This window comes from Erinaceus europaeus, chromosome 15 (assembly GCF_950295315.1).
Source record: "Erinaceus europaeus chromosome 15, mEriEur2.1, whole genome shotgun sequence".
Lineage (NCBI taxonomy): Eukaryota > Metazoa > Chordata > Mammalia > Eulipotyphla > Erinaceidae > Erinaceus > Erinaceus europaeus.
In genome coordinates this window covers 64,347,984-64,358,070 of record NC_080176.1, presented here as the reverse complement: position 1 = coordinate 64,358,070, position 10,087 = coordinate 64,347,984, and the positions used below count along the sequence as shown (strand labels likewise).

At 44.6% G+C, this 10,087-nt stretch overlaps 1 protein-coding gene across 4 annotated transcripts in view; it reads left to right on the top strand.

Moving 5' to 3' along the window:
- The first annotated feature begins 6,555 nt into the window (after positions 1 to 6,555).
- Positions 6,556 to 10,087, top strand: part of DYM (dymeclin) — a 467,512-nt gene continuing 463,980 nt past the window's right edge. For 2 of the 4 annotated variants that reach the window (XM_060173848.1, XM_060173844.1), the window contains exon 1: positions 6,558 to 6,841. The gene's annotated coding sequence lies outside the window, so the exon portion shown is untranslated. Of the gene's footprint in view, positions 6,842 to 10,087 lie in introns of all 4 variants that reach the window. The other 2 variants (XM_060173849.1, XM_060173845.1) reach the window with 2 other exon arrangements.

Below are 10,087 nucleotides of genomic sequence, written 5' to 3'. Positions count from 1 at the left end.
CTCTCCCTCTTGTCCTCACTCCCTCTCCTAGGTTTACCCACGTTGAAGGTCCCGCGGGACGGGACAGTAGGACAGAAAAATTGAGAGAGGAGAGGGAGATAGGGAGAAAGACTTGCTTCACAGCTATTGAGGGGTCCTCCCTGCAGGTGGGGAACAGAAGCTCGAACCTGGTTCCTCACACATGGTAATGTATGTGCAACCAGCTACACCACCACCGGGGCCCAACAGAATTTATTTTCCTGTGGTTGTAGGACTAAGGTTCCCATCTATTGGGTAGGGGAAGCTCAGTTAATTTAAAATAATGAGTTGACTTTCTTGATTCAAGAGTTGAGTGGCTTTTCACCTAGCAAGCAGGTACTGTTTTTATATAGTCTGGCAGAAGCAAGCTATATACTAAAGGATACACAGTTTTAAAAAATCATAAATACGGGAGTCAGGCGGTAGCGCAGCAGTTAAGCACAGGTGGTGCAAAGCACAAGGACCGGCATAAGGATCCCAGTTCAAGCCCCCGGCTCCCCATCTGCAGGGGAGTCGCTTCACAGGCGGTGAAGCAGGTCTGCAGGTGTCTATCTTTCTTTCCCCGTCTCCCCTCCTCTCTCCATTTCTCTCTGTCCAACAATGATGACATCAGTAACAACAGCAAAATACAACACTAAAACAAAAAGGGAAAATGAATATTTTTTAAATTAAAAAAATCATAAATACAATTAAAAAAAATAAATACATGAGATAAGAATTGAGAGGGAAGTGGGTTAGGGAGAGAGAGAGAGAGACCTGTAGCACTGTTTCACCACTTGCAAAGCTTCGCCCTTGCAGGTAGAGACCAGGGATCTGAACCCAGATGAAGGTAGTTAGTTTCAAAATACCATTCATTAAAGTAGTTTGTGACTTATCCTAACAGGTCCCTCCCTAATAGAAGACCAGCGTGAACGACATAGGTCCTCTAGCAGTTGTGGTGAAGAGCTTTCTCCAGAGGAAACTGACAGGAACTGACAGGAACTGTGGTGGTTAGACCGTCTCAGTTTTTTTCATTAGTCTTTGTCTCTGTGCTGTGAAGAAGGACAAATGAGATGAATGCACAGCCGACTTCTCCTGCAGGAGGCCAGAGGGGTAGAAGAAATTGTGTGGACGCCAGCTGGGCCAGGCACACCATCCCAGCCCTGTGGAGCCCCTGCTTTCTGAGGATATGATACTGTCTGCACTACTGTGTTGCACTGTCTTTTGCTTTTGCTGCCAGGACTTCTCTGGGGCTTCACACCTCTTTTTCTCTTTCACTCTCTGTCTCTCTATTTGAAAAAAAATAAATGGAGTGGTGCTGTGATTTGAAAGTCCTTGTGCATGTTTAAGCATATGCTCTATACCATGAGTTATTTCCCATTCTTTTAAATTATTTTTTATTGGATAGAGACAGAAATACAGAGGGGAGGGGAGATAAGAGAGGGAGAGAGACAAAGAGAGACACTTGCTGTTTTGCTTAACTACTTGTGAAGTTTTCCCCCTGTAGGTGGGGGCCAAGGGGCTTAAACCCGGGTCCTTATGCATTGTAACATGCTCTCAACCAGGTGCGCCACAACCTGACACCTCTCCTTTTTAAAGGTGTGTATATAGGTCTGAGAAGACAGCATAATGGTTATGTGAAATACTTCTTTTAAAAAAATTTTTATATTTATTTTCCCTTTTGTTGCCCTTGTTGATTTTTATTGTTGTTGTACTTATTATTGTTGTTATTTATATTGTTGTTAGATAGATGCTTTTCACTGCCTGTGAAACAACTCCCCTGCAGGTGGGGAGCCGGGGGCTTAAACCGGGATCCTTGAGCCGGTCCTTGCGATTTGCGCCACCTGCGCTACTGCCCGACTCCCTATGTAAAAGACTTCTGTTCGAGCCCTGGCTCCCCACCTGCAGGGAAGTCTCTTCACAAGCAGTGAAGAAGGTCTGCAGGTGTCTATCTTTCTCTTCCCCTCTGTCTTCTGCTACTCTCTCCATTTCTCTTTGTCCTATCCAACAACGACGACATAAATAATAACCAACAATAAAACAACAAGGGCAACAAAAGGGAATAAATAAATAAGTATTTTTAAAAAGACTATGCCTGAGGCCCACATTCACTCCTTAGCACCATCATAGCCACAGCTGAGCAGTGCTGTGGTCTTGTAGTGTGTGTGTGTGTGTGTGTATCTTTCTGTATCTCTCTAAAATAAAAAAAGAAGATAAAATTTTAAAAAATAAAACAAACAAAGACATGTATATTGAGAGATGGAGGGGAAACCAGAGCACTGCTATGTTTTATATGGTGCTGGGGGTCGAACAGGAGCCATCACATGCAAGCCCTGTGCCTCCGCAGCTGCCGCAGCGGGTTTCATTCTGACAGGCTCAGGGAAGCCACAGAAAGTATTGGATCAGAAGAGTCATAGTCTTAGGAGCTATAAGCACGTCCATATTTTAGAGAGTTGTATTGACTGGGCAGTGAATCAATGTAGTTGGAACTTTTAGAACAGAGTCTGGTGTCTGCTGTCTGTCCTTGTCCCTTTCTTTCCTGTCCTTGGAATTCCATTCCTCCTCTCTGAAATTGAGAATCTCAGTCAATTGCCAACTTCCTTTCCCAGTTATTATAGTTCAGTCTCTACTTGAACACGTGAAAATCTCAACCTTGTTTTTCATCCAGGTAGACCCTTTCACTACTGGAAAGTTTCATTTCACTTAACAACCTATTGTGAAATGTTTCCCAAGTGAATAGCTTTCCACATCAATCTTTTCTCAGAGGGCTATCTGGAGAGTTCAACAACACAACAGTGTGGAGCTCACACAAAACAAACATAATGTGAATTGCTAATTATTAATACTGATATTGTTGTCTGGAAGATATTTTTCAGGGGCGTGTGGGGGGTGGTGGCACACCTGGTTAGCACACACTTTACCCTGTGCAAGGACCCAGATTTGAGCTCCAGCTCCCCACCTGCAGGGGAATGCTTCATGAGCAGTGAAGCAGGTCTGCAGGTTTCTCTCTCTCTCTCTCCCTCTCTTTCTTTCCCTCCCTCTCTGTCTGTCCTACCCCTCTCAATTTCTCTCTGTCCTATCAAATAAAATAGAAAAAAAAAATAAAAGGAAGGAAAATATGGCCACCAGGAGCAGTGGATTCGTAGTGCAAGCACCAAGCTCCAGCAATAACCTTGGTGGCAATTAAAAAAAAGATTTTTTTTTTTTCCCTGAGCCTGAAATCTGATATGCAGGTGGATCTAAGTTATTGTCTGGGGAAATGATGTCATGGCTGGTAAAAGGACCAGAAAGGATCAGGGAAGAGAGTAGCTCCCAAAAATGGGAAAGGTGTATAAATATTGTTGACTGTAAACCAGACCTTCCACCTTCTGCATCCCACAATGACCTTGGGTTCATACTCCCAGAGGGTTAAAGAATAGGAAAGCGGGATCAGGTGGTAGCGCAGCAGGTTAAGCTTCTGTCTTCCCCTTCTCTCTCCATTTCTCTCTGTCCTATCCAATGACGGCATCAATAACAAACAAACAAAGAATAGGAAAGCTGTCGGGGGATGGGAGGGGATGGGATATGGAGTTCTGGTGGTGGGAATTGTGTGGAGTTGTACCCCTCTTACCCTTGGTTTTGTCAATGTTTCCTTTTTATAAATAAAATAAAGATTTTTAAATTTTATTTATTCATTCCCTTTTTGTTGCCCTTGTTGTTTTATTGTTGTAGTTATTGATGTCACTGTTGAATAGGATAGAGAGAAATGGAGAGAGGAGGGGAAGACAGAGAGGAGAGGAGAAAGACACCTGCAGACCTGCTTCACCGTCTGTGAAGCGCCTCCACTGCAGATGGGGAGCCGGGGGCTCGAATTGGGATCCTTATGCTGGTCCTTATTCTTTGCGCCACGTGTGCTTAACCCACTGAGCTACTGCCCGATTCCCTAAAAAAAAATTTTTTTTAAGAATTAAAATTTATTTATTGATTAGATACAGGGATAAACCCACAGGGAATGGGGAGATAGAGACACATTTTATCACTTCTCATGAAGCTTTCCCCTTGCATGTGGGGACTGAAGACTTGAACTTGGGTCTTTTGCATGGTAACATGTGTGTTCAATCACATGTACCTTTGCCCTGGCCTCAATGTTATTTTTTAAAGATTTATTTATCAATAGGAGGAGTGAGAAAGAGCAAGAAGGCAGAGAGAAAAACAGATTGTCACTCTGCTATGTGTGACAAAAGGGATAGAACTCAGGACATCATGCTTGTAAGTCCAGTGTTCTAGCCACTGTGTATCCCCCAGTGCTTAGTTAGAAAGTATTTTTAAAAAAATATTTATTTGGGAGTCGGGCGGTAGCACAGCGGGTTAAGTGCATGTAGCGCAAAGTGCAAGGACCAACTCAAAGATCCCGGTTCCAGCCCCAGCTCCCCACCTGTAGGGGAGTCGCTTCACAGGCGGTAAAGCAGGTCTGCAGGTGTCTATCTTTCTCTCCCCCTCTCTGTCTTTCCCTCCTCTCTCCATTTCTCTCTGTCCTAACAACAACGACATCAACAACAACTACAACAACAATAAAAAAAAAAGCAAGGGCAACAAACAGGAAAATAAATATAAAAAAATTAGAAGAAAATTATTTATCCTCTTTTGTTGCCCTTGTTGTTTTATTGTTGTAGTTATAGTTGTTATTGATGTCATTGCTGTTGGATAGGACAGAGAGAACTGGAGAGAGAAGGGGAAGACAGAGAAGGGGAAAGAAAGACACCTACAGACCTGCTTCACCACTTGTGAAGCGACTCTCCTGCAAGTGGGGAGCTGGGGGCTCGAACCAGGATCCTTACACTGGTCCTTGTGCTTTGTGCCATGTGTGCTTAACCCGTTGCATTACCGCCCAACTCCCAACATAATTTAATTTTCATAGCAACTATGAGATATCGCCTGTTTTACAAAGAATAACACTGGACTGAGAAAGATGAAGTAGATGTTATGACCTGTTTATGTGTGTTCTCTCCAAATTTACATAATGAAATACTAAACACCAATAGGACAATATTGGGGTGGAGTACTTTGGAAGGTAATTCATTTTAGATGAGGACATAGGACAGTACCCACAATGGGATCATTGCTCCATCACTCTGCCATGGGAGAATACAGCAGAAAGATCTGCACATCATCATCTTGAACTTCCATCCTCTAGGAATAAAGGTCTATAGTTTCATTCAGTTCATGAGCAATGCAGTACAAATACAGGCCTGATCACAAAGGCTGCTCTTCTTAAGGAGGTTGAAAGTCTTGAGTACTATTCTGAGAGCAGGTTCAAAACAGTTATTTGGAGGTAATCTTAATCCTGTTTCTATGGATTTCTATGTTTCTGCTAGACACAGATCTTTGGGGGCCCTTTTGACTTAACTCTTTTTAGAACTTTTTCTAAAAAGAGTTAAGTCATGACCTAGGAGGTAACACTGTGGATAATATATTAGATTCTCAAACATGAGTTCCTGAGTTCAGTAATAATATATTAGATTATCAAACATGAGTTCCTGAGTTCCCAAAACATATGTACTAGACTGAAATTCTGGTTTTCTCTCTCATAGACAAGCAAATGAATACGTATTTAAAAGTAAGATAAGATAAAGAGAGCCAGACATTCTCTTCATGACCGGTTAAGTGAAGTTAAGCTTGCCCCATATGGGGCCAGGGATCAAACACAGGGTGGGATACATGGTTAGGCATGGATTTTACCTAAGTCATCCTCTAGTCCTTAAGGATTGTAATTTCACAACCATACATGCTCAGTGTAAGTCACCACCCTCCACCCAAGTGCTGTGTGTCCTCCCCAGACCCCATAATCACCATAGCTCACAGAGTCCAAGAGACACTTTGGCTCCTGTAGTTTTCGCAAGTTCATTTGTTCTAGTCATCTGCTTTCCACATGTGTCTAACTCAGTTTTTTAGTGTGAAATGCAGGTCTCTCTCACTAGACCTTAAGTTTCCTGTGGACACGCCCTGGTCTGAAGCACAATGCCAACAGAACTATAAAGTATACACTGAGTGGAAGAACTAAATGGGTGTCTTCAATCAGATCAATGTATAAAACAACATTATAGGGCTGTATAAAACTACATTATAGGGCCCAGGAGGTGGTACAGTGGATAAAGCACTGGACTCCCGTCTGGAAGACCTGAGTTTAATCCCTGATGTACCATGTACCAAGTGACAGTCTGGTTCTCTTCCTCTCCCTTCCCACTCCTCCTCCCCTTTTCTGTATTGTAAGAGTTCTGCAAAATGCCGTCACAATTATTTTCCTATTTCCAATACCTGCAAGAAACTGCTCGACTTTGGGAGTGGTGGTTATTAGGTCGGAATTAATACGAATGTAAGTAATGTTAAGAGGCCGGAGCAAGTGATGTAATGTTAGGATCTGGGGGAATGGTGGTGGTGAGGGGTGACCCACAACCCCGGCACTCTGGAGGAATCAGCTTGCAGCTTCTCAAACTTGCCACGTGGCTTTGCCGCTGCCCTGGAGGAGCTGGGCTGAGAGGAAGGCGCAGCGTCCGGAGGACTACATTTCCCAGACGCCCCCGCACTGTGCGCCACGTGATCGCAGGCCTGAGTGCGCCGGCCGGCCGTTCGGTCCCTGGTCGCGTTCCTGCCCTCTTCCCTCTTCTCTCCCCGCCTCCCGGCTTCAGTACCGACGCGGCCCGGGCTGGAGACGACCCGGAGTCGCAGGGACGTCAAACATGGAGGCCTGAGCCGGCGTGCGCCACCCGGGCTTCCGCGGCGGCCGCAGCTCGGCCGGAGCCCTCCCTGCCGCCCGCCGTGGTTGGAGAGCTGGAGATCTGGAAGCGGAGCCCGCCGGCCGAGACAGGTGGGCTGTGGCGCCCCCCGGGGGCGGGGGGGGGGCGAGGCAGGCGGCCCCGGAGCTCCAGGGCCCCGGCCCTGTCAGGTGGGGCTGTGCTACAGGTCTGTTTCTCTCTCCCTCTCCCTCTCAGTTTCTCTCTGTGTCTATCCAATAAATAAATGGAAACATTTGCAAAAAAAGGAAAAAAAAAATCAGGGCTGGGTGGTGGGTGGCACACCTGGTCGAGCACATGTGTTACAGTGCACAAGGACCTGGGTTTGAGCCCCTGGACCCCCCCCCCCAACAGGGGCAAAGCTTTGCAAGTGGTGAAGCAGGGCTGCAGGTGTCTCTTCTGTCTCTCTATCACCCCCTCCTTCTCTAAACTTCTGGCTGTCTCTTGCCAATAAATAAATAAACAAATAACAATGATTTTAAAAATTAAAAAAATCAACTAGGATGCGCTCCGCCCCCAGCAGGGTCCTTGCCACTCTAGGCAGGCTCTTTACACTGAGTGAACTGGCGAGTCAACAGTGTATTTGCCAATACTTATATATGTGTTTTCTGTGCAGATGGGTGTGCGTGTTTGTTTTAAGACAGAGAGAGAAAGACGCCCCAGCACAGAAGCTTCCTTTAGTGCATTGGAAGCCTGAGGCATATGTGACATGAGGCAAGAACACTAGCCAATGAGCCATCTTGCTGGACCACCAACCAGGGATTTATATCAGTGACAGAACACACACTTTGGGGGTGAAGGGTAGATAGCTTAATGGTTATGCAGACAGACTCTCATGCCTGAGGCTCCAGAGTCCCAGGTTCAATCCCCCCACCACCATAAGCCAGAGCTGAACAGTGCTCTGGTAAAAATACAATAAAATAAAATGTCAACCAAAGTTACAGTGTTCAAACTTTTTGTAGAAGGTTGAGCCAGTAGCCAAGAATATGGAGCTGAAACGATAGCAGAATTCCCCATAAAAACCTGAAAATAGAGCTGGGGAGACAGCGTAATGGTTTTGCAAAAGCCTTTCAAGCCTGAGGCTCTGAGGTCCCAGATCAATCTCCAACACCCCTTTAAGCCAGAAATATGCAGTGTTCTGGGGTATTTCTCTCTCTGTCTCTCTCTCCATCTTTCCCTTTGCCTACTCTATCTCATTAAAATAAATAAAAGTATTAAAAGAAATTTAAAAAGTACAATAAAAACCTGAAAATATTTTTCCTAGTCAAACATCAGACCTGTACTGCTTACTCGCCTTGACTCAGGTATATCCACATTTTAAAAATATAAGTCTTCAGGATAATGACATTAAAAGCTTACCAGTAACTTTTTTTTTCAGGTGTAAAAATGGTATTCTTGAGAGTATATTCAAAAGAGGGGACTAGGAATTGGCTCACTGGGCAGAGCACACGATTTACCATGTCCATGTGTCCAGGTTCGCATCATACTGGGAGCACCACATGAATGGCTTCTGGGGATGCCCCAAAGACAGTGACCACTATTGTGATGTCTCTCCTCTTGCCTTGGCTCCCTATCTCAAAGTTATGAAAAAAAATTGGGAGTAGTGCAATCGCACATCGCACATACACAAAACCTGGCAGTCACACAAAACAAAACAAACAAACAAAAACCTAAGGGCCCAGGAGCTGCCTCAGCAGGTAGAATACAAGTCTTCCATGTATGAGGCTCTAGGTTCAATCCCCAGTGCTACATGAGAGCATTAAAGACCAGAAAGAATGATTCAATCATTTAGAGCCATATACTTACTCAGACATCTACAAATGAAATAAAGATACCTATGATCTACTTTGACATAACTGGGGGGTGGGGCAGGAGACAGCTCACACTTTACCGTGTGTAAGGATCCAGGTTCAAATCCCTGACCATCACACGGAAGCACCATACAAAGGGGTAGTGGAGCAGTGCAGTGGTTTCTTCCCTTCTCTATCTTTCTCACCCTTTCACACTTTTTTTTTTTTTATTGGGGAATTAATGTTTTACATTCAACAGTAAATACAATAGTTTGTACATGCATAACATTCCCCAGTTTCCCATTTAACAATACAACCCCCACTATGTCATTTAGCATCCTTCATGGACCTGTATTCTCCCCACCCACCCCCTTTCACACTCTTATCTGGGAACAAAAATAAAAAAAAAGAAGAGTCCACTGGGAGTGGCAAAGTCATACAAGTGCATTGCCCCAGAGAATAGCCTGACAGCAAAAAAAGTAACAATAATCAGAGTGGTTATGGGGTACTGATGAAACCAAGTTAGTTTGAGTTACTGTTGGAGCTGTGTAATAGGCACATGGGGGAATGTCTTATTATTCCACTGTGTGGACTGTCTATATTTAGAAGACACAGAGAGTCCTTGGCCTGTCCTAAGAGACAAATACACTGAAGAGCTGAATCTCCTTCGTGTAACACTGCCCCACCTCAATTCTTTGCCACTTAATCCACCTGCACCTAAATCTTCTCAGTTCGTCTTCTTTAATCCTCTTCTTTAATCCCCACCTCATTTTACTCTAGTCACTAAGTTTACTAGCATAAGCATGTCACCTAATCTCTAAAAGACTGGTTCTTCATCTGCAGAATGGGAGCAACTGCACTTGCCCAGACTTCGGCTGAGCTCCCAAGATATAACCCACCAAGACTTGCCAAGATTAGAAACTACAAATCCAGGAGTTGGGCGGTAGTGTAGCAGGTTAAGCTCAGGTTTGAGCCCCCAGCTCCCCACCTGCAGGGGAGTCACTTCACAGGCGGTGAAGCAGGTCTGCAGATGTCTAACTTTCTCTCCTCCTCTGTCTTCCCCTCCTCTCACCATTTCTCTCTGTCCTATCCAACAAGAATGACATCAATAACCACAACAATAATAACTACAACAATAAAATAAGGGCAGTAAAGGAAATAAATAAATTAATTAATTAAAAAAAATAAAATAAAAAACTACAAATCCCCATCTCCACCCGTGGGAGGAATCTTTCAAGCAGTGCAGCAGTGCTGCAGGTGTCTCTCTTTACCACTCTATCTCATCCTTCCCACTCAATTTCTGTCTGTCCTATGAAATACAAGAGAGAGAGAGAGAAAAAAATGAACACAGGAATGGTGGATTCACCTGCATGAAGTCGCAGGGATAATCCTGATAACAATAAAGAATAAAAATAACAGGTTAAGCGCACGTGGCACAAAGCGCAAGGACCGGTGTAAGGATCCCGGTTTGAGCCCCTGGCTCCCCACCTGCAAGGGAGTCACAGGCGGTGAAGCAGGTCTGCAGGTGTC